This window comes from Pseudochaenichthys georgianus, unplaced genomic scaffold, assembly GCF_902827115.2.
Source record: "Pseudochaenichthys georgianus unplaced genomic scaffold, fPseGeo1.2 scaffold_1003_arrow_ctg1, whole genome shotgun sequence".
Lineage (NCBI taxonomy): Eukaryota > Metazoa > Chordata > Actinopteri > Perciformes > Channichthyidae > Pseudochaenichthys > Pseudochaenichthys georgianus.
This window is the reverse complement of record NW_027261983.1, coordinates 30,001-51,966: the sequence shown is the minus strand read 5'-3', so window position 1 is coordinate 51,966 and position 21,966 is coordinate 30,001. Positions and strand designations below refer to the sequence as shown.

At 43.5% G+C, this 21,966-nt stretch overlaps 13 non-coding genes across 13 annotated transcripts; 11 read left to right on the top strand and 2 right to left on the bottom strand.

The window, feature by feature from the left end:
* The first annotated feature begins 216 nt into the window (after positions 1-216).
* Positions 217-288, top strand: trnae-cuc (transfer RNA glutamic acid (anticodon CUC)). The gene has a single exon. It is a non-coding gene; the product is annotated as a tRNA-Glu (tRNA).
* A 94-nt stretch (positions 289-382) lies between these two features.
* Positions 383-454, top strand: trnaq-cug (transfer RNA glutamine (anticodon CUG)). The gene has a single exon. It is a non-coding gene; the product is annotated as a tRNA-Gln (tRNA).
* Positions 455-679: 225 nt separating this feature from the next.
* Positions 680-751, top strand: trnam-cau (transfer RNA methionine (anticodon CAU)). The gene has a single exon. It is a non-coding gene; the product is annotated as a tRNA-Met (tRNA).
* Positions 752-1,321: 570 nt separating this feature from the next.
* On the top strand, positions 1,322-1,393 carry trnaq-uug (transfer RNA glutamine (anticodon UUG)). The gene has a single exon. It is a non-coding gene; the product is annotated as a tRNA-Gln (tRNA).
* A 557-nt stretch (positions 1,394-1,950) lies between these two features.
* trnae-cuc (transfer RNA glutamic acid (anticodon CUC)) lies at positions 1,951-2,022 on the top strand. The gene has a single exon. It is a non-coding gene; the product is annotated as a tRNA-Glu (tRNA).
* Positions 2,023-2,116: 94 nt separating this feature from the next.
* On the top strand, positions 2,117-2,188 carry trnaq-cug (transfer RNA glutamine (anticodon CUG)). The gene has a single exon. It is a non-coding gene; the product is annotated as a tRNA-Gln (tRNA).
* A 225-nt stretch (positions 2,189-2,413) lies between these two features.
* Positions 2,414-2,485, top strand: trnam-cau (transfer RNA methionine (anticodon CAU)). The gene has a single exon. It is a non-coding gene; the product is annotated as a tRNA-Met (tRNA).
* Positions 2,486-3,050: 565 nt separating this feature from the next.
* trnaq-uug (transfer RNA glutamine (anticodon UUG)) lies at positions 3,051-3,122 on the top strand. The gene has a single exon. It is a non-coding gene; the product is annotated as a tRNA-Gln (tRNA).
* A 557-nt stretch (positions 3,123-3,679) lies between these two features.
* Positions 3,680-3,751, top strand: trnae-cuc (transfer RNA glutamic acid (anticodon CUC)). Its single transcript has one exon. It is a non-coding gene; the product is annotated as a tRNA-Glu (tRNA).
* Positions 3,752-3,845: 94 nt separating this feature from the next.
* trnaq-cug (transfer RNA glutamine (anticodon CUG)) lies at positions 3,846-3,917 on the top strand. Its single transcript has one exon. It is a non-coding gene; the product is annotated as a tRNA-Gln (tRNA).
* Positions 3,918-4,779: 862 nt separating this feature from the next.
* trnaq-cug (transfer RNA glutamine (anticodon CUG)) lies at positions 4,780-4,851 on the top strand. The gene has a single exon. It is a non-coding gene; the product is annotated as a tRNA-Gln (tRNA).
* A 16,157-nt stretch (positions 4,852-21,008) lies between these two features.
* On the bottom strand, positions 21,009-21,080 carry trnae-cuc (transfer RNA glutamic acid (anticodon CUC)). Its single transcript has one exon. It is a non-coding gene; the product is annotated as a tRNA-Glu (tRNA).
* A 723-nt stretch (positions 21,081-21,803) lies between these two features.
* Positions 21,804-21,875, bottom strand: trnae-cuc (transfer RNA glutamic acid (anticodon CUC)). The gene has a single exon. It is a non-coding gene; the product is annotated as a tRNA-Glu (tRNA).
* Between the last annotated feature and the right edge of the window lie 91 nt (positions 21,876-21,966).

Here is a 21,966-nt window from a genome sequence, read left to right as displayed (position 1 = left end):
GAACTAAAACAAGCCAGGCTCCCAGAGAAACTTTGTGAAGAAACAAGGGGATGAGTGGTAACTTGCTCACTCTGAACTTTACCTCCACACTACATTACATTACTGTTAAGAGCTAGATATTGAACTCTATTGGAGCTGTTTGCACTACTCTCCAGCTGCCAGCTGTCATACATTCCATGCATTCCGTTTCAAAAGCTTCACATACAGATACAGCATTCCCTGGTGGTCTAGTGGCTAGGATTCGGCGCTCTCACCGCCGCGGCCCGGGTTCGATTCCCGGTCAGGGAACACTCTTTACTTACTGAATTTCACGGCCGTTTCATTCAAAACAACTCCCGCATAAAACGATAGATTGTGCAGACATTGTGCTGACATTCCGTGTGGTTCCATGGTGTAATGGTTAGCACTTTGGACTCTGAATCCAGCGATCCGAGTTCAAATCTCGGTGGAACCTTGCTTTGATTAGGTACATGCTTACTCAACAGACTATCGTCAGTGCCTCAGACACAATGAACGTAAAAGGAAAACCACCTGGAATTTTATTTTTTAAGGGCCTCTATTGCAAAAGGTAAAGAAGAACGATTGGATCTGGAATGCGCTGCCTTTGTCAAGGTTGAAAATTGAAACGGCCGACAATGAGTACAGTACATTTTTGCCAGCCTTGGAGTGCTAAACATCCAGCAGAGTGGCGCAGCGGAAGCGTGCTGGGCCCATAACCCAGAGGTCGATGGATCGAAACCATCCTCTGCTAATTGTAAATGCTTTGGATCAGCAGATTCTCTCTTTCCATTTTAACCCTGTTCACAAGGCCATATTTACATAGGACGATGCATCCGTAATCACAAGTGCTAAAGTGTAGCCGATGCAAACATTGCTGCAATTAACAACCTATAGTCCTCCAATCTTCCAACTGAGCTATGGAGGTGTGCATACAAGCTTAAATTGTTCAGCCTGTGTATTGATGCGGAAGGTAATCATCAAACAACAGTTGTCTTGCAAAGCTTTAACATTCACTCGTCTACTGACCCTGGCCGGGGAACATGTCAAGATTTGGGAAGAGCCCTTTGAGTAACTCGAGGAGCCAAAACAACACATCTTGGGCCGCAGCCAGGTATAGGAGAGGTGTGGTCTGTTGAGCACAAAATTGCCTCTCTGCTCATTTCAAAGGATATTGTTCTGTTTGTTTCAACCAACTATGACCTTGGCGCATACTGGTGCAGTTTGCAGTTGAAGGTGAAGTGGCAGAGAGATGAGTTAGTTTCGTGTGTGAGTCTCTGTGTAAAGATACAATTTCTTTGAATACAGTGTGGACATTTCATGTGGTTCCATGGTGTAATGGTTAGCACTCTGGACTTTGAATCCAGTGATCCGAGTTCAAATCTCGGTGGAACCTTTCTTTGAGTACGCTGAAAAAAGCCAGCTTCTACATCTCATGAGGATCTTGTAGCAGGATATTGGTTGCAATATAGAAGATGGAGAGTGACTTGAGAATGAGTCTATCTAGTCAAGGGAATAATCTGAGTGGTGTTAGGACAACAACCTGGACCTTAAAACCTCTAAAACCAAGGAGTTGACTGCAGGAGAAAAAAGAAGGAATTCCACCATATGTGTGGAGAAATGGAAGGCATGGAGAAATTCAAGTTTCTTGAAGTCAATATGTCAAAACATTTTACAAGGATCTCCAACACATCACACCGGGTTAAAAAGGCCCAGCAAAGACTCTACTTCCCCGAGGAACTAAAACAAGCCAGGCTCCCAGAGAAACTTTGTGAAGAAACAAGGGGATGAGTGGTAACTTGCTCACTCTGAACTTTACCTCCACACTACATTACATTACTGTTAAGAGCTAGATATTGAACTCTATTGGAGCTGTTTGCACTACTCTCCAGCTGCCAGCTGTCATACATTCCATGCATTCCGTTTCAAAAGCTTCACATACAGATACAGCATTCCCTGGTGGTCTAGTGGCTAGGATTCGGCGCTCTCACCGCCGCGGCCCGGGTTCGATTCCCGGTCAGGGAACACTCTTTACTTACTGAATTTCACGGCCGTTTCATTCAAAACAACTCCCGCATAAAACGATAGATTGTGCAGACATTGTGCTGACATTCCGTGTGGTTCCATGGTGTAATGGTTAGCACTTTGGACTCTGAATCCAGCGATCCGAGTTCAAATCTCGGTGGAACCTTGCTTTGATTAGGTACATGCTTACTCAACAGACTATCGTCAGTGCCTCAGACACAATGAACGTAAAAGGAAAACCACCTGGAATTTTATTTTTTAAGGGCCTCTATTGCAAAAGGTAAAGAAGAACGATTGGATCTGGAATGCGCTGCCTTTGTCAAGGTTGAAAATTGAAACGGCCGACAATGAGTACAGTACATTTTTGCCAGCCTTGGAGTGCTAAACATCCAGCAGAGTGGCGCAGCGGAAGCGTGCTGGGCCCATAACCCAGAGGTCGATGGATCGAAACCATCCTCTGCTAATTGTAAATGCTTTGGATCAGCAGATTCTCTCTTTCCATTTTAACCCTGTTCACAAGGCCATATTTACATAGGACGATGCATCCGTAATCACAAGTGCTAAAGTGTAGCCGATGCAAACATTTCTGCAATTAACAACCTATAGTCCTCCAATCTTCCAACTGAGCTATGGAGGTGTGCATACAAGCTTAAATTGTTCAGCCTGTGTATTGATGCGGAAGGTAATCATCAAACAACAGTTGTCTTGCAAAGCTTTAACATTCACTCGTCTACTGACCCTGGCCGGGGAACATGTCAAGATTTGAGAAGAGCCCTTTGAGTAACTTGAGGAGCCAAAACAACACATCTTGGGCCGCAGCCAGGTATAGGAGAGGTGTGGTCTGTTGAGCACAAAATTGCCTCTCTGCTCATTTCAAAGGATATTCTTTGTTTCAACCAACTATGACCTTGGCGCATACTGGTGCAGTTTGCAGTTGAAGGTGAAGTGGCAGAGAGATGAGTTAGTTTCGTGTGTGAGTCTCTGTGTAAAGATACAATTTCTTTGAATACAGTGTGGACATTTCATGTGGTTCCATGGTGTAATGGTTAGCACTCTGGACTTTGAATCCAGTGATCCGAGTTCAAATCTCGGTGGAACCTTTCTTTGAGTACGTTGAAAAAAGCCAGCTTCTACATCTCATGAGGATCTTGTAGCAGGATAGTGGTTGCAATATAGAAGATGGAGAGTGACTTGAGAATGAGTCTATCTAGTCAAGGGAATAATCTGAGTGGTGTTAGGACAACAACCTGGACCGCAAAACCTCTAAAACCAAGGAGTTGACTGCAGGAGAAAAAAGAAGGAATTCCACCATATGTGTGGAGAAATGGAAGGCATGGAGAAATTCAAGTTTCTTGAAGTCAATATGTCAAAACATTTTACAAGGATCTCCAACACATCACACCGGGTTAAAAAGGCCCAGCAAAGACTCTACTTCCCCGAGGAACTAAAACAAGCCAGGCTCCCAGAGAAACTTTGTGAAGAAACAAGGGGATGAGTGGTAACTTGCTCACTCTGAACTTTACCTCCACACTACATTACATTACTGTTAAGAGCTAGATATTGAACTCTATTGGAGCTGTTTGCACTACTCTCCAGCTGCCAGCTGTCATACATTCCATGCATTCCGTTTCAAAAGCTTCACATACAGATACAGCATTCCCTGGTGGTCTAGTGGCTAGGATTCGGCGCTCTCACCGCCGCGGCCCGGGTTCGATTCCCGGTCAGGGAACACTCTTTACTTACTGAATTTCACGGCCGTTTCATTCAAAACAACTCCCGCATAAAACGATAGATTGTGCAGACATTGTGCTGACATTCCGTGTGGTTCCATGGTGTAATGGTTAGCACTTTGGACTCTGAATCCAGCGATCCGAGTTCAAATCTCGGTGGAACCTTGCTTTGATTAGGTACATGCTTACTCAACAGACTATCGTCAGTGCCTCAGACACAATGAACGTAAAAGGAAAACCACCTGGAATTTTATTTTTTAAGGGCCTCTATTGCAAAAGGTAAAGAAGAACGATTGGATCTGGAATGCGCTGCCTTTGTCAAGGTTGAAAATTGAAACGGCCGACAATGAGTACAGTACATTTTTGCCAGCCTTGGAGTGCTAAACATCCAGCAGAGTGGCGCAGCGGAAGCGTGCTGGGCCCATAACCCAGAGGTCGATGGATTGAAACCATCCTCTGCTAATTGTAAATGCTTTGGATCAGCAGATTCTCTCTTTCCATTTTAACCCTGTTCACAAGGCCATATTTACATAGGACGATGCACCCGTAATCACAAGTGCTAAAGTGTAGCCGATGCAAACATTGCTGCAATTAACAACCTATAGTCCTCCAATCTTCCAACTGAGCTATGGAGGTGTGCATACAAGCTTAAATTGTTCAGCCTGTGTATTGATGCGGAAGGTAATCATCAAACAACAGTTGTCTTGCAAAGCTTTAACATTCACTCGTCTACTGACCCTGGCCGGGGAACATGTCAAGATTTGAGAAGAGCCCTTTGAGTAACTTGAGGAGCCAAAACAACACATCTTGGGCCGCAGCCAGGTATAGGAGAGGTGTGGTCTGTTGAGCACAAAATTGCCTCTCTGCTCATTTCAAAGGATATTGTTTGTTTCAACCAACTATGACCTTGGCGCATACTGGTGCAGTTTTCAGTTGAAGGTGAAGTGGCAGAGAGATGAGTTAGTTTCGTGTGTGAGTCTCTGTGTAAACATACAATTTATTTGAATACAGTGTGGACATTTCATGTGGTTCCATGGTGTAATGGTCAGCACTCTGGACTCTGAATCCAGCGATCTGAGTTCAAATCTCGGTGGAACCTTTCTTTGAGTACGCTGAAAAAAGGCAGCTTCTACATCTCATGAGGATCTTGTAGCAGGATAGTGGTTGCAATATAGAAGATGGAGAGTGACTTGAGAATGAGTCTATCTAGTCAAGGGAATAATCTGAGTGGCGTTAGGACAACAACCTGGACCGCAACACCTCTAAAACCAAGGAGTTGACTGCAGGAGAAAAAAGAAGGAATTCCACCATATATGTGGAGAAATGGAAGGCATGGAGAAATTCAAGTTTCTTGAAGTCAATATGTCAAAACATTTTACAAGGATCTCCAACACATCACACCGGGATAAAAAGGCCCAGCAAAGACTCTACTTCCCCGAGGAACTAAAACAAGCCAGGCTCCCAGAGAAACTTTGTGAAGAAACAAGGGGATGAGTGGTAACTTGCTCACTCTGAACTTTACCTCCACACTTCATTACATTACTGTTAAGAGCTATATATTGAACTCTATTGGAGCTGTTTGCACTACTCTCCAGCTGCCAGCTGTCATAAATTCCATGCATTCCGTTTCAAAAGCTTCACATACAGATACAGCATTCCCTGGTGGTCTAGTGGCTAGGTTTCGGCGCTCTCACCGCCGCAGCCCGGGTTCGATTCCCGGTCAGGGAACACTCTTTACTTACTGAATTTCACGGCCGTTTCATTCAAAACAACTCCCGCATAAAACGATAGATTGTGCAGACATTGTGCTGACATTCCGTGTGGTTCCATACTCAAGGGACTTGTGGGTACACTGGGTGGACATTTACTACTGGCCGCTGTCCGCCAAGTGTACAGGATAGTATGTCCAGATCACGGACTTTAATGCATAGCGCGTTTTCCATTAAATAGACATTGCAAATAAGTGTTTAACGGTGATTTAAACTAGTTTATGTGGGGAAAAGAGTGCTCAAAATCGGATTAAACAGGCTATTTCACACTTACATTACAGACTCCCATTAAAAGTGCATGAAATGTACAGGAATCTGTCCATTTCATCCACATTTGACGACCCATTCAGGGTGACATTCTTACCCAGGAATTAGTGTCTGAAACATGGGTAAAATCGAAGTGAATACAGGGTGCACATGTCTTTATTACCCAGGAATTATTGTGTGAAAGCTGGGTAAGTTTGCTGTGAATTTAGGGAGGATATGGCCATTTCATACTCCCATTAAAAGTGCATGAAATGTACAGGAATCTGTCCATTTCATCCACATTTGACGACCCATTCAGGGGGACTTTCTTACCCAGGAGATAGTGTCTGAAACATGGGTAAAATCGATGTGAATACAGGGTGCACATGGCTTTATTACCCAGGAATTAGTGTGTGAAAGCTGGGTAAGTTTGCTGTGGATTTAGGGAGGATATGGCCATTTCATACTCCCATTAAAAGTGCATGAAATGTACAGGAATCTGTCCATTTCATCCACATTTGACGACCCATTCAGGGTGAATTTCTTACCCAGGAATTAGTGTCTGAAACATGGGTAAAATCGATGTGAATACAGGGTGCACATGGCTTTATTACCCAGGAATTAGTGTGTGAAAGCTGGGTAAGTATGCTGTGAATTTAGGGAGGATATGGTCATTTCATGGACAGGACATCCGTGGTGATAAGACAATATTTATAACCGGAAATAGCATGCTACACGTGGGTAGATTAGTTGCAAAGGTCGGGTGGTCTGTTATAAGTCAGTTTGAAATTAAAATGGGTCATTCAGAAAGTGCTATTTCTGAATAAATAGCACTTTCTGAACACATGTCAAACAGACATTCCTATTAAAAGTTATCAATTAGTAGCACGATCGGAAACGAGCACTCTGTTTATTTCACACTGCAAGGAGACCGAGCTTGAAAAGCACCTCTCTGTGGCCGCTCCAAGACCCCCAAAACACGGACTAAGGAGCTCCAGGATCCCTCCCTGCCTTGAGCAAACAGGCTAGTTCACACTTCCATTACGTACACCGACAAAGCCACCTCTTCGGGGCCGCTCCAAGACCCCCAAAACACGGACGCAGCAGCCCCAGCATCTCTCCCTGACATGAGCAAACAGGCTATTTCAGACTTCCATGAAATACACCGGGGAAAAGCACCTCTCTGTGGCCGCTCCAAGACCCCCAAAACAAGGACTAAGGAGCTCCAGGATCTCTCCCTGACATGAGCAAACCAACCTGATCTCACCAGAATGCGTGACTCCACCACGACTCCTTAACACCACAATGCGTGGTGGAGTCACGAACTTTGTTACATTTACCTGTCGGCACCACGCAAACAACCCCAATGTAAAGTGAATGAGGCTCCTTTGTCGTGGTGCACACACGCATTTCTACAACGTCCCGCAGTGAGCTTTTATTCTATACAACGTTTTTTTTAAATCTACTTTATAGCTTGTAGTAACTCACGGGAGGCTTCTTTTATTTTATTTGTATTCATAATTATTTTTATTTTTCGTCAGAATGTAAAAATTACATTAGTTACGAATTTGTGTTCTCAAAAAACAGTGCATTGTGTGTAATGCAACTGTGATTTTTATTAAATTAGTTAGTTTTTAAGGAAGGCCAGAGCTTCAGCTGTGTCAAATAGATTGTTCCCTTTAGTTAACGTTATTTAAAAGATAATGATCATGTCCCCTGTATTGTATTACGAGCATCCATTCCCATTGGATAACGGAGAATTTTACACCCGGAAGTAAGTAGCCTATTCTCCTTACTGTCGATTGATTTTACAGTGATATCTGCACTACTCATCGACTAAAAAACACCAAATTGTCCTTGTTAATTACACAACATTGATAGGTTTGAATTGTAATGCTTTTGTATTTTCCCCCTTCGATTCGGAGAAACAAATATTTTTTCGGAGTTTTTGGACGGCTGAAGACACTACACTACCCAGAATCCTCAGCTATCGTTTGGGACTACACCATGTGCTTAGCGTGACAAACCCCGTGATCAGTCCTCAAGCTCTTTGATTGGTTGACCTCCAACTGCATTCCATATGAAAAAAAAACGTTTCGTAAAAGAGAAAATCATACTTTATTCAGCAGTGCTTGCTTTACTCTTTGAAAGTCATCACATGAATGCATTGTAATAAATGGTTTGGCTGCATTAAATATTACACATCTGTCGTAGTTCTTTATTTATCTACAGAGATCGGGCATCAGAATAGACCAGAAATTATTCTTTTACCGTTCTGTTTTAATTTCACAATAAAGTTAGTAGTAATATTTTGTTTTGATATTATTGTTTTTTATTAACTTCTAGACCACTGGGTCATGTTAAGACCATCTTTTTGTTGTTGCTCTGGGTTTTTTCCATCGCTTTTGTGTTACAAATATCAAAACAATAACAAAATAATATTCGTCGTAAACTAATCCGGAAACAGCAGTATATTTTATTGTGTTAACACTGTAAACTTGACAGCCTTTTAACCTATGCTTTTAACCCAAACCACCTACTGGTTAAAGCACGTTATTACACGTTTAGAGTAATTACAATGCAGGAAGATTGTGTTGCTTTTTAATGACTGTTTAAAATGCCTTTTTCTTAATGTCTTTCATTTTTGTAAAGCACTTTTGAATGTGTTATATTTTATGAAAAAATTTAAATATTAAGAGTACATACAAAATAGTGGGAAAGTAGAAGGTCAATTATATAAATATAGAATAGAAAATATCAAGAAGATACTCAAATGATATCTAGAGTAAAACAGTTTAGTGCCTGATAGGAGGATGTGCTAACTAATAAGGCTTTATTTAAAGAAATGTGCAGAATACAACAGTGTAATGGTGGAAGTATACACACATTGATAGATGTCGTGTAATGCACTGTTGAGGAACCCAAGTTTTTCATTCATTGCATAACTACACTGTTGTGTATATGATATGTCAATAAACCTTAGAAAATCTTGAAATCTTGAAAGGGATGTGCAAAATAGCAATTATATACAGTCTTTAATTAACTATTAGAGAATAACGAGTAATGAATATGCTTTAAACGGATCTGCAGATAAATATTTAGTCTTCTCAAGCACCAACAATCAAATATCTCTCCTGATTGTTGGCACTTGACAATCACCTTCACTGAATTTCATTCAGGTGTAACTAAAGTCTGATTTAAGGGTTGTTTATATTTCACATCATTAATCCAAATCTGTAAAGTAACTAAAATAAATGTAGTGGAGTAAAAATACCAGGTTAACCTTAAAGAAAGCCCTCAGGATTATAAAAGACCCCATCACCCCAGCCACAAACTGTTCTGTCCGCTGCAGTCTGGCAGGCGGTACCGCAGCATCCGGACTAAAACCACCAGACACAGGGACAGCTTCATCCCACAGGCTATACGATTATTAAACACCTGAATTTAGAAATAACATTCATCTGGCTGCTACTTAGAAATTATTTATCTAATATATCATATTCCAATCACTTGTATATAGACTCTTATTGCACTATTTCACTATTTTTTTCTGTGTATCTGTTTTATTGCGTAGCACTGTTGGAGGAGCCTGTGACCTAAGGGGGGGAGGGGGTAGGACACGTTCGATTCCTGTTTTGAATAGTGTGCCGTCGATGGGTTTCATTCCATTTCAAAGTCCTTTTGGACGCTCTGTGTAAACTTCGCGCATCCAATCACAGAGGTTGAGGACTGATCACGGGGTTTGTCAAGCTAAGCACATGGTGTAGTCCCAAACGATAGCTGAGGATTCTGGGTAGTGTAGTGTCTTCTGCCGTCCTAAAACTCCGAAAAAATATTTGTTTCTCCGAATCGAAGGGGGAAAATACAAAAGCATTGTACACAATTCAAACCTATCAATGTTGTGTAATTAACAAGGACAATTTGGTGTTTTTTAGTCGATGAGTAGTGCAGATATCACTGTAAAATCAATCGACAGTAAGGAGAATAGGCTACTTACTTCCGGGTGTAAAATTCTCCGTTATCCAATGGGAATGGACGCTCGTAATACAATACAGGGGACATGATCATTATCTTTTAAATAACGTTAACTAAAGGGAACAATTTATTTGACACAGCTGAAGCTCTGGCCTTCCTTAAAAACTAACTAATTTAATAAAAATCACAGTTGCATTACACACAATGCACTGTTTTTTGAGAACACAAATTCGTAACTAATGTAATTTTTACATTCTGACGAAAAATAAAAATAATTATGAATACAAATAAAATAAAAGAAGCCTCCCGTGAGTTACTACAAGCTATAAAGTAGATTTAAAAAACGTTGTATAGCATAAAAGCTCACTGCGGGACGTTGTAGAAATGCGTGTGTGCACCACGACAAAGGAGCCTCATTCACTTTACATTGGGGTTGTTTGCGTGGTGCCGACACGTAAATGTAACAAAGTTCGTGACTCCACCACGCATTGTGGTGTTAAGGAGTCGTGGTGGAGTCACGCATTCTGGTGAGATCAGGTTGGAGCAAACAGGCTATTTCAGACTTCCATGAAATACACCGGAGGAAAGCACCTCTCTGTGGCCGCTCCAAGACCCCCAAAACACGGACTAAGGAGCTCCAGGATCTCTCCCTGACATGAGCAAACGGGCTATTTCAGACTTCCATGAAATACACCGGAGGAAAGCACCTCTCTGTGGCCGCTCCAAGACCCCCAAAACACGGACTAAGGAGCTCCAGGATCTCTCCCTGACAAGCGTACTTCCAGAACCTCGCGCACCTTGGGTCCCCGGGCCCCCGAACTTAAGCACTCCCCCACGGACTAAACCCAAATGATCACACCCTCAAGAATCTCGTGCCCCTGGGAACCTTAAAGGGGGGTGTATTTTGCGGTGCTTTATCGTCCGCCAATCGGCCTCCATATTCGGCCTTCTTGACAGCAGCAGCACCCACCCTCCAGTGGAGGATATTCTCGTGCCCCTGGCAACACTTAAAGGTGGTGTATTTTGCGGTGCTTTACTGTCCGCACACCAGCATCCATATTCGGCCTTCTTCACAGCAACAACACCCACCCTCCCGTGGAGGATGTTATCATGGCCCTGGTATTAGGTGGTGTATTTTGCGGGGCTTTATTGTCCGCCCATCGGCATCCATATTCGGCCTTCTTCACGGCATTCCGCCCCCTGTGCTGGAAGTTCACACTTTAACTGTTTTGTCATATTTCGTCTTTCGACGGTTGTGTGTGCCTGGCAAAGACGTGTACCCAAACTCAAGCACTCTGACTAAACACATAAGGACATCCGGGTAAAACCTTAGTGTCCCTGGTAAACCATGTAATGAAATGAGGAATCTGTCCATTTCATCCACATTTGACGACCCCACTAAAAGTGCATGAAATGTACAGGAATCTGTCCATTTCATCCACATTTGACGACCCGTCCAGGGTGGCCTTCTTACCCAGGAATTAGTGTGTGAAAGCTGGGTAAGATTACTGTGAATACAGGGGTGCACATGGCCATTTCATCCAGGGATATGTACAGGGCTTTGTTACCCAGGAATTAGTGTGTGAAAGCTGGGTAAGATTACTGTGAATACTCTCGGGACTTGTGTGTACACTGTGTGGACATTAACTACCCGTCGCGATCCGCCAAGTGTACAGGATAGTGTGTACAGATCACGGACTTTAATGCATAGCGGGATCTCCATTAAATAGACATTGCAAATAAGTGTTTAACGGTGATTTAAACTAGTTTATGCGGGGAAAAGAGTGCTCAAAATCGGATTAAACAGGCTAGTTCACACTTACATTTCATCCTCCCATTAAAAGTGCATGAAATGTACAGGAATCTGTCCATTTCATCCACATTTGACGAGCCCATTAAAAGTGCATGAAATGTACAGGAATCTGTCCATTTCATTCACATTTGACGACCCGTCCAGGGTGGCTTTCTTACCCATTACGTACACCGACAAAGCCACCTCTTCGGGGCCGCTCCAAGACCCCCAAAACACGGACTAAGGAGCTCCAGGATCCCTCCCAACCATGAGCAAACAGGCTATTTCAGACTTCCATGAAATACACCGGGGAAAAGCACCTCTCTGTGGCCGCTCCAAGACCCCCAAAACACGGACTAAGGAGCTCCAGGATCTCTCCCTGACATGCGTACTTCCAGAACCTCGTGCACCTTGGGTCCCCGGGCCCCCGAACTTAAGCACTCCCCCACGGACTAAACCCAGATGATCACACCCTTAAGAAACTCGTGCCCCTGGGAACCTTAAAGGGGGGTGTATTTTGTGGTGCTCTATCGTCCGCCCATCGGCATCCATAGTCGGCCTTCTTCACAGCAGCACCTGCCCTGCTGGAGGTTCACACTTTAACTGTTTTAACCCTCTTCTACCTTACACATCATCCCACACTTGAGCACTACTCACTCGGACTAAACACCTCCATGCTACCACCAGAACCAGAATATCGTGCCCCTGGGGATCTTAAAGGGAAAAAACCCATATTGGGCTTTAAAAACAGAGGACAAAGTAAGTAATTTTAACAAACTTTATTTACAGTAATATTTACAGTAATAAATACATTCACACAGGATATAAAGTATTCACTCACCCAGCACAAGGGGACTGAGTACAACAAAACATTGCATATTTACAAGTTGATCACTGGCAACAGTGTCCGTATCGGGTGAAGTTGGTGCAGAGTATGGCACCCTCTCTTCACCCATGTCTGAGGGGCTGTGTTCGGCCAGTGACTGGTCCCTCTTCGCTCTCCAAGCGTTGACATTTTTGGAGAATTATTCATCTGATGTCTCGGCATCGCTGGAGTCTTGGTAGGGAACGGGGGTGTGCTCCTCTCCAGAGCTGTCACTGTCGATGTCAATACCCGCCAAAGTGTCTTCATGTCCCGCTGCTGCTGCTGTCGATGCCGCCGCTGCTGCTTGCAGTGACTCTGTGAAGAGCAGCCGTATGTCCGCAGCCTCCTTCAAAGAAGGATTCTTCGCGTACAATTTGTCTGCAGTTGCAGTGTTATGACACATGAAATCACTCACTCTTTGGCGGTTGCCTTTGTCCTGAAACCTCTTTGCATTATCGGCGTGGACTGTGCGGAGGTCGGTGAAGTTAATGGGACCTTGTAGCCCCACATCAGCCCATGCCAACGTCAGGGAGTAGGCAAGGTTCCTGGACGGGTTCTTCCCCGCTGTGTATAGGAAGTAGCGGGCGGCTCTGGGTGCAGGTCAGCGTACCCTTGAGTTCCAGCCACCTCTTCATCCATCCAAATTCTTCTATGGTGAGGTACAGCTGCGCTTCCCCGAACGCGTTGGCCGTCTTGTGGTTGCTTACCTGTTATGACAGAGGTAGAGAGCGTCAATACAATATCAATCATGCATATAACTGGCAGAATAAATACATTTTTTAATAGCACTCACATGGATGAGGTAGCCGAAGGCAGTGCCAGTTGTATCCGCCTTTCGGACCTCGGCGTTGGTCATGTTGGAGTAGACCCCCGGACGGTGGCCGTAAATACAGCTCCAATGGAGGGTCATGTACCCATAGAGGAGTATCCGGGTTGCGGTAGTCGGATTGCTGGCCATCACATCCAGGAGCTGAGGGATGCGAGTTTTGGTCGAAGTCAAACATGCCATGATGTCGTTATGGCTCGGCAGACCTTCCATCTTGTCCCGCTTCACTTGCATCTGGTGGATAAGTACTTTTCTCTTCAGGGACTTCAGGATGGCAACAACTTCCCGTTTGATTAAAATCATGTCGTTTTGGCTGAGCCTGCTCCCCTTGCACGGTGTGTCGGCCATGTACTTGAGAAAGTGTGATATATTTTTGATATAGAAGTCGGAGGTCGTGACCTGTAGGCTTGACTTTATCAGGCTCCGGAACCACCCACGTATCCTCTTCAGATCCCTCAAAAAGAGCCAGTCAGACAGGCGATTGAAACCGTGAGCCATGAAACTTAGGAACGATTTCACTCTGCTTATTTTGGAGACTGTGTTTTCTTGGAGCCTCACTGTTGGGTAAATGCCCACATAATGTTCCCGGTATCCTTGCAGATACTCCTCTGTGAAACATAAAACAGTACTTTAATGACAACACATTGTGTGTTACAGAAACTGCATTTGTGACATATTCAACACACTTACCCATGATCCATGGGAATGTGATGTCCCACATTATATTCCCCCGGCCGCGGAACCAGGGGGAATGTATGGGAGGGGAGGTTGACGAGGCCTCGGTATACATGGATGCAGGTTCTGAGGAGCTGGATGAATGTGTGTGAGAGCCAGTGGGGGACTTGCTGCAGGCGGGAATGGGAGACTTGCTGCAGGCAGGAATGGGAGACTTGCTGCAGGAGGGACCTTTCGACTTGGACAGCCTCGTTGGTGTCGACTCTGTTCGGGGTCGACTCTGTTCGGGGTCGTTTCTTTAGAAAGACCCGCTCTCGTTCCTCCCCATCGAACTCGTGCATGTCCCCGGCCCGCTGATCCATCATTTGTCGCTTATGTTTTATCCTCTGCTGCAACTTGCAGCGCAGGGATTTCACCTCAGCAGCATATCTGTCCCGCTGAGCCCTCACTGTGTTTGCCTCCATCCTCCATTCCTTACAGTCCGGGTTGTCACATTCAATCACCGGGGACAGTACATCATCGTCCACCATGTCAACATCCCAAGAGGTAATCATTCCTACTGTGGGGTTTGTAATTCAGAGTTCATAAAGCTCCTTCTTTGCCACTGTCATTTTCAGTTTATTTAGAACCACATGTATTTCCTCCCGGGACAGCTCAACATGGTCTCTGTCCAAGTGGCGGTCGAGCCGTGTCCCGCGGTACTCGCATCCTGCAATGGTGCAGGGATGGAGCCTAATGTTTGTCCGTCCGTTGGCCAACAACAGCAGCATTTTTCTTTCAATCAAGTTGCGCACACTATGGTGCCTCTGCAGGTGTTTGCTCAGGGAGTGGTAGGAACTATTACAGATCGGACAACGGACCGCCATCCGACCTGTATTCTTGAGCATTTCGGTACCGGGAAATGTCACCAGTAGAAGGTATAGAACCGGGGGCGAAAAAGAAGGAAGCTTGAAAAGACTCAAGAAAGGTGCACTCAGCTCATTTTCAAAACATTGTTTTTTTTCATTTGCATCATCGTGCGAAAGGTGTCCCATTTAGGCACTCGTTAGGCGGGCAGAGATCCCTGTCATCTCTTGGTCTTATCATCCAGGCAAGGCGGGGGCCAAAACTGGATGAAATTGACCAAAAAGTAAAAAATAAAGACAATAATTCATCCATGGAAAGATGCATGAAAGTCAAAAAAAGTATCCGAAAATAGTGTCTCGTTATTCCATGACAACTCCCCTTGAATTCCTCCAGAGACCAGTTCGAAAACTTAAAGTTTTGTGAGAACCATGAGTGGGGTCCTCCAGGCAACAAATATATCCGAAAATAGTGTCTCGTTATTCCGTGACAACTCCCCTTGAATTCCTCCAGAGACCAGTTTGAAAACTTAAAGTTTTGTGAGAACCATGAGTGGGGTCCTCCAGGCAACAAATTTATCCGAAAATAGTGTCTCGTTATTCCGTGACAACTCCCCTTGAATTCCTCCAGAGACCAGTTCGAAAACTTAAAGTTTTGTGAGAACCATGAGTGGGGTCCTCCAGGCAACAAATGTATCCGATCCAAAGTGCTCATGAGGCGGATACATTCCTCCATGATTTCCCCATCATGTGAAAATAGCTCGTTTTTTTCTAAGTGCTCTCAAAAACCGGGTTTCCGATTTCGTGCAGATGGTAGCTTGGAAAAGATGAATGCATTTTTTGGACGGAGGAAGGGAGGTCTCGTTTCCCCTCTCCGTTGTAAATTGCAACGGGGGAGTGCAAATGTCTCCAGGGCTTCCGCCCAAAGCGCCGAAGACTTGAGCTTTTTGCAGCCCCTCCTCCGTTGGCACTTAGCCGTTTTTCGAGAATTTCGAAAATCATCCATACTTCCATAACATGAGACCCCGGACCCCCGGAATTAAGCACTCCCCAACGGACTAAACACAGATGTTCACACCCTCCAGAACTTCATGCCCCTGGTGACTCAGAAAAGAGGTGTGTTTTGCGGTGCTTTATCGTCCACCCATCGGCTTCCATATTCGGCCTTATTCACAGCAGCAGCACCCACCCTCCGGTGGAGGATGTTCTCGTGCCCCTGGCAACACTTAAAGGTGGTGTATTTTGCGGTGCTTTATCGTCCGCCCATCGGCATCCATATTCGGCCTTCTTCACAGCAGCAGCACCCACCCTCCGGTGGAGGATGTTCTCGTGCCCCTGGCAACACTTAAAGGTGGTGTATTTTGCGGTGCTTTATCGTCCGCCCATCGGCATCCATATTCAGCCTTCTTCACAGCAGCAGCACCCACCCTCCGGTGGAGGATTTTCTCGTGCCCCTGGCAACACTTAAAGGTGGTGTATTTTGCGGTGCTTTATCGTCCGCTCATCGGCTTCCATATTCGGCCTTATTCACAGCAGCACCTGCCCTGCTGGAGGTTCACACTTGAACTTGTTTTACCCTCTTCTACCTTACAAATCATCCCACACTTGAGCACTCCTCACTCGGACTAAAGTGAGGAGGAATCTGCCCATTAAAAGTGCATGAAATGTACAGGAATCTGTCCATTTCATCCACATTTGACGACCCATTCAGGGTGACTTTCTTACCCAGGAATTAGTGTCTGAAACCTGGGTAAGATCACTGTGAATATAGGGAGGATATGGCCATTTCATCCAGGGAGATGTACAGGGCTTTCTTACCCAGGAATTAGTGTGTGAAACATGGGTAAAAGTGGTGTGAATATAGGGAGGATATGGCCATTTCATCCACACGTGACGACTCCCATTAAAAGTGCATGAAATGTACAGGAATCTGTCCATTTCATCCACATTTGACGACCCATTCAGGGTGACTTTCTTACCCAGGAATTAGTGTCTGAAACCTGTATGTTTGATGTATTTTGGAAGAACCAGAGAAAAGGGTGAGAATGGATAAATTGTATCCAAAAATAGTGCCTCTTGAGGCGGGTAATTGTATCCGAAAATAGTGCCTCTTGAGGCGGGTAATTGTAACCGAAAATAGTGCCTCTTGAGGCGGGTAATTGTATCCGAAAATAGTGCCTCTTGAGGCGGGTAGAGTCCCCTGACAACTCCCTTTGCATTCCTCCAGAGTCAGGAAATACTCTGTTATCTTTTGGAAGAACCAGAGAAAAGGGTGAAAATGGATAAATTGTATCCGAAAATAGTGCCTCTTGAGGCGGGTAATTGTATCCGAAAATAGTGCCTCTTGAGGTGGGGTAGAGTCCCCTGACAACTCCCATTGCATTCCTCCAGAATCAGGAAATACTCTGTTATCTTTTGGAAGAACCAGAGAAAAGGGTGAAAATGGATAAATTGTATCCGAAAATAGTGCCTCTTGAGGCGGGTAATTGTATCCGAAAATAGTGCCTCTTGAGGCGGGTAGAGTCCCCTGACAACGCCCCTTGCATTCCTCCAGAGTCAGGAAATACTCTGTTATCTTTTGGAAGAACCAGAGAAAAGGGTGAAAATGGATAAATTGTACCCGAAAATAGTGCCTCTTGAGGCGGGTAATTGTATCCGAAAATAGTGCTTTTATAATCCTGAGGGCTTTCTTTAAGGTTAACCTGGTATTTTTACTCCACTACATTTATTTTAGTTACTTTACAGATTTGGATTAATGATGTGAAATATAAACAACCCTTAAATCAGACTTTAGTTACACCTGAATGAAATTCAGTGAAGGTGATTGTCAAGTGCCAACAATCAGGAGAGATATTTGATTGTTGGTGCTTGAGAAGACTAAATATTTATCTGCAGATCCGTTTAAAGCATATTCATTACTCGTTATTCTCTAATAGTTAATTAAAGACTGTATATAATTGCTATTTTGCACATCCCTTTCAAGATTTCAAGATTTTCTAAGGTTTATTGACATATCATATACACAACAGTGTAGTTATGCAATGAATGAAAAACTTGGGTTCCTCAACAGTGCATTACAAGACATCTATCAATGTGTGTATACTTCCACCATTACACTGTTGTATTCTGCACATTTCTTTAAATAAAGCCTTATTAGTTAGCACATCCTCCTATCAGGCACTAAACTGTTTTACTCTAGATATCATTTGAGTATCTTCTTGATATTTTCTATTCTATATTTATATAATTGACCTTCTACTTTCCCACTATTTTGTATGTACTCTTAATATTTAAATTTTTTCATAAAATATAACACATTCAAAAGTGCTTTACAAAAATGAAAGACATTAAGAAAAAGGCATTTTAAACAGTCATTAAAAAGCAACACAATCTTCCTGCATTGCAATTACTCTAAACGTGTAATAACGTGCTTTAACCAGTAGGTGGTTTGGGTTAAAAGCATAGGTTAAAAGGCTGTCAAGTTTACAGTGTTAACACAATAAAATATACTGCTGTTTCCGGATTAGTTTACGACGAATATTATTTTGTTATTGTTTTGATATTTGTAACACAAAAGCGATGGAAAAAACCCAGAGCAACAACAAAAAGATGGTCTTAACATGACCCAGTGGTCTAGAAGTTAATAAAAAACAATAATATCAAAACAAAATATTACTACTAACTTTATTGTGAAATTAAAACAGAACGGTAAAAGAATAATTTCTGGTCTATTCTGATGCCCGATCTCTGTAGATAAATAAAGAACTACGACAGATGTGTAATATTTAATGCAGCCAAACCATTTATTACAATGCATTCATGTGATGACTTTCAAAGAGTAAAGCAAGCACTGCTGAATAAAGTATGATTTTCTCTTTTACGAAACGTTTTTTTTTCATATGGAATGCAGTTGGAGGTCAACCAATCAAAGAGCTTGAGGACTGATCACGGGGTTTGTCACGCTAAGCACATGGTGTAGTCCCAAACGATAGCTGAGGATTCTGGGTAGTGTAGTGTCTTCAGCCGTCCAAAAACTCCGAAAAAATATTTGTTTCTCCAAATCGAAGGGGGAAAATACAAAAGCATTACAATTCAAACCTATCAATGTTGTGTAATTAACAAGGACAATTTGGTGTTTTTTAGTCGATGAGTAGTGCAGATATCACTGTAAAATCAATCGACAGTAAGGAGAATAGGCTACTTACTTCCGGGTGTAAAATTCTCCGTTATCCAATGGGAATGGACGCTCGTAATACAATACAGGGGACATGATCATTATCTTTTAAATAACGTTAACTAAAGGGAACAATCTATTTGACACAGCTGAAGCTCTGGCCTTCCTTAAAAACTAACTAATTTAATAAAAATCACAGTTGCATTACACACAATGCACTGTTTTTTGAGAACACAAATTCGTAACTAATGTAATTTTTACATTCTGACGAAAAATAAAAATAATTATGAATACAAATAAAATAAAAGAAGCCTCCCGTGAGTTACTACAAGCTATAAAGTAGATTTAAAAAAAACGTTGTATAGAATAAAAGCTCACTGCGGGACGTTGTAGAAATGCGTGTGTGCACCACGACAAAGGAGCCTCATTCACTTTACATTGGGGTTGTTTGCGTGGTGCCGACAGGTAAATGTAACAAAGTTCGTGACTCCACCACGCATTGTGGTGTTAAGGAGTCGTGGTGGAGTCACGCATTCTGGTGAGATCAGGTTGGTTTGCTCATGTCAGGGAGAGATCCTGGAGCTCCTTAGTCCTTGTTTTGGGGGTCTTGGAGCGGCCACAGAGAGGTGCTTTTCCCCGGTGTATTTCATGGAAGTCTGAAATAGCCTGTTTGCTCATGTCAGGGAGAGATGCTGGGGCTGCTGCGTCCGTGTTTTGGGGGTCTTGGAGCGGCCCCGAAGAGGTGGCTTTGTCGGTGTACGTAATGGAAGTGTGAACTAGCCTGTTTGCTCAAGGCAGGGAGGGATCCTGGAGCTCCTTAGTCCGTGTTTTGGGGGTCTTGGAGCGGCCACAGAGAGGTGCTTTTCAAGCTCGGTCTCCTTGCAGTGTGAAATAAACAGAGTGCTCGTTTCCGATCGTGCTACTAATTGATAACTTTTAATAGGAATGTCTGTTTGACATGTGTTCAGAAAGTGCTATTTATTCAGAAATAGCACTTTCTGAATGACCCATTTTAATTTCAAACTGACTTATAACAGACCACCCGACCTTTGCAACTAATCTACCCACGTGTAGCATGCTATTTCCGGTTATAAATATTGTCTTATCACCACGGATGTCCTGTCCATGAAATGACCATATCCTCCCTAAATTCACAGCATACTTACCCAGCTTTCACACACTAATTCCTGGGTAATAAAGCCATGTGCACCCTGTATTCACATCGATTTTACCCATGTTTCAGACACTAATTCCTGGGTAAGAAATTCACCCTGAATGGGTCGTCAAATGTGGATGAAATGGACAGATTCCTGTACATTTCATGCACTTTTAATGGGAGTATGAAATGGCCATATCCTCCCTAAATCCACAGCAAACTTACCCAGCTTTCACACACTAATTCCTGGGTAATAAAGCCATGTGCACCCTGTATTCACATCGATTTTACCCATGTTTCAGACACTATCTCCTGGGTAAGAAAGTCACCCTGAATGGGTCGTCAAATGTGGATGAAATGGACAGATTCCTGTACATTTCATGCACTTTTAATGGGAGTATGAAATGGCCATATCCTCCCTAAATTCACAGCAAACTTACCCAGCTTTCACACAATAATTCCTGGGTAATAAAGACATGTGCACCCTGTATTCACTTCGATTTTACCCATGTTTCAGACACTAATTCCTGGGTAAGAATGTCACCCTGAATGGGTCGTCAAATGTGGATGAAATGGACAGATTCCTGTACATTTCATGCACTTTTAATGGGAGTCCGTAATGTAAGTGTGAAATAGCCTGTTTAATCCGATTTTGAGCACTCTTTTCCCCGCATAAACTAGTTTAAATCACCGTTAAACACTTATTTGCAATGTCTATTTAATGGAAAACGCGCTATGCATTAAAGTCCGTGATCTGGACATACTATCCTGTACACTTGGCGGACAGCGGCCAGTAGTAAATGTCCACCCAGTGTACCCACAAGTCCCTTGAGTATGGAACCACACGGAATGTCAGCACAATGTCTGCACAATCTATCGTTTTATGCGGGAGTTGTTTTGAATGAAACGGCCGTGAAATTCAGTAAGTAAAGAGTGTTCCCTGACCGGGAATCGAACCCGGGCCGCGGCGGTGAGAGCGCCGAATCCTAGCCACTAGACCACCAGGGAATGCTGTATCTGTATGTGAAGCTTTTGAAACGGAATGCATGGAATTTATGACAGCTGGCAGCTGGAGAGTAGTGCAAACAGCTCCAATAGAGTTCAATATATAGCTCTTAACAGTAATGTAATGAAGTGTGGAGGTAAAGTTCAGAGTGAGCAAGTTACCACTCATCCCCTTGTTTCTTCACAAAGTTTCTCTGGGAGCCTGGCTTGTTTTAGTTCCTCGGGGAAGTAGAGTCTTTGCTGGGCCTTTTTAACCCGGTGTGATGTGTTGGAGATCCTTGTAAAATGTTTTGACATATTGACTTCAAGAAACTTGAACTTCTCCATGCCTTCCATTTCTCCACACATATGGTGGAATTCCTTCTTTTTTCTCCTGCAGTCAACTCCTTGGTTTTAGAGGTTTTAAGGTCCAGGTTGTTGTCCTAACGCCACTCAGATTATTCCCTTGACTAGATAGACTCATTCTCAAGTCACTCTCCATCTTATATATTGCAACCACTATCCTGCTACAAGATCCTCATGAGATGTAGAAGCTGGCTTTTTTCAGCATATTCAAAGAAACGTTCCACCGAGATTTGAACTCGGATCACTGGATTCAAAGTCCAAAGTGCTAACCATTACACCGTGGAACCACACGGAATGTCAGCACAATGTCTGCACAATCTATCGTTTTATGTGGGAGTTGTTTTGAATGAAACGGCCGTGAAATTCAGTAAGTAAAGAGTGTTCCCTGACCGGGAATCGAACCCGGGCCGCGGCGGTGAGAGCACCGAATCCTAGCCACTAGACCACCAGGGAATGCTGTATCTGTATGTGAAGCTTTTGAAACGGAATGCATGGAATGTATGACAGCTGGCAGCTGGAGAGTAGTGCAAACAGCTCCAATAGA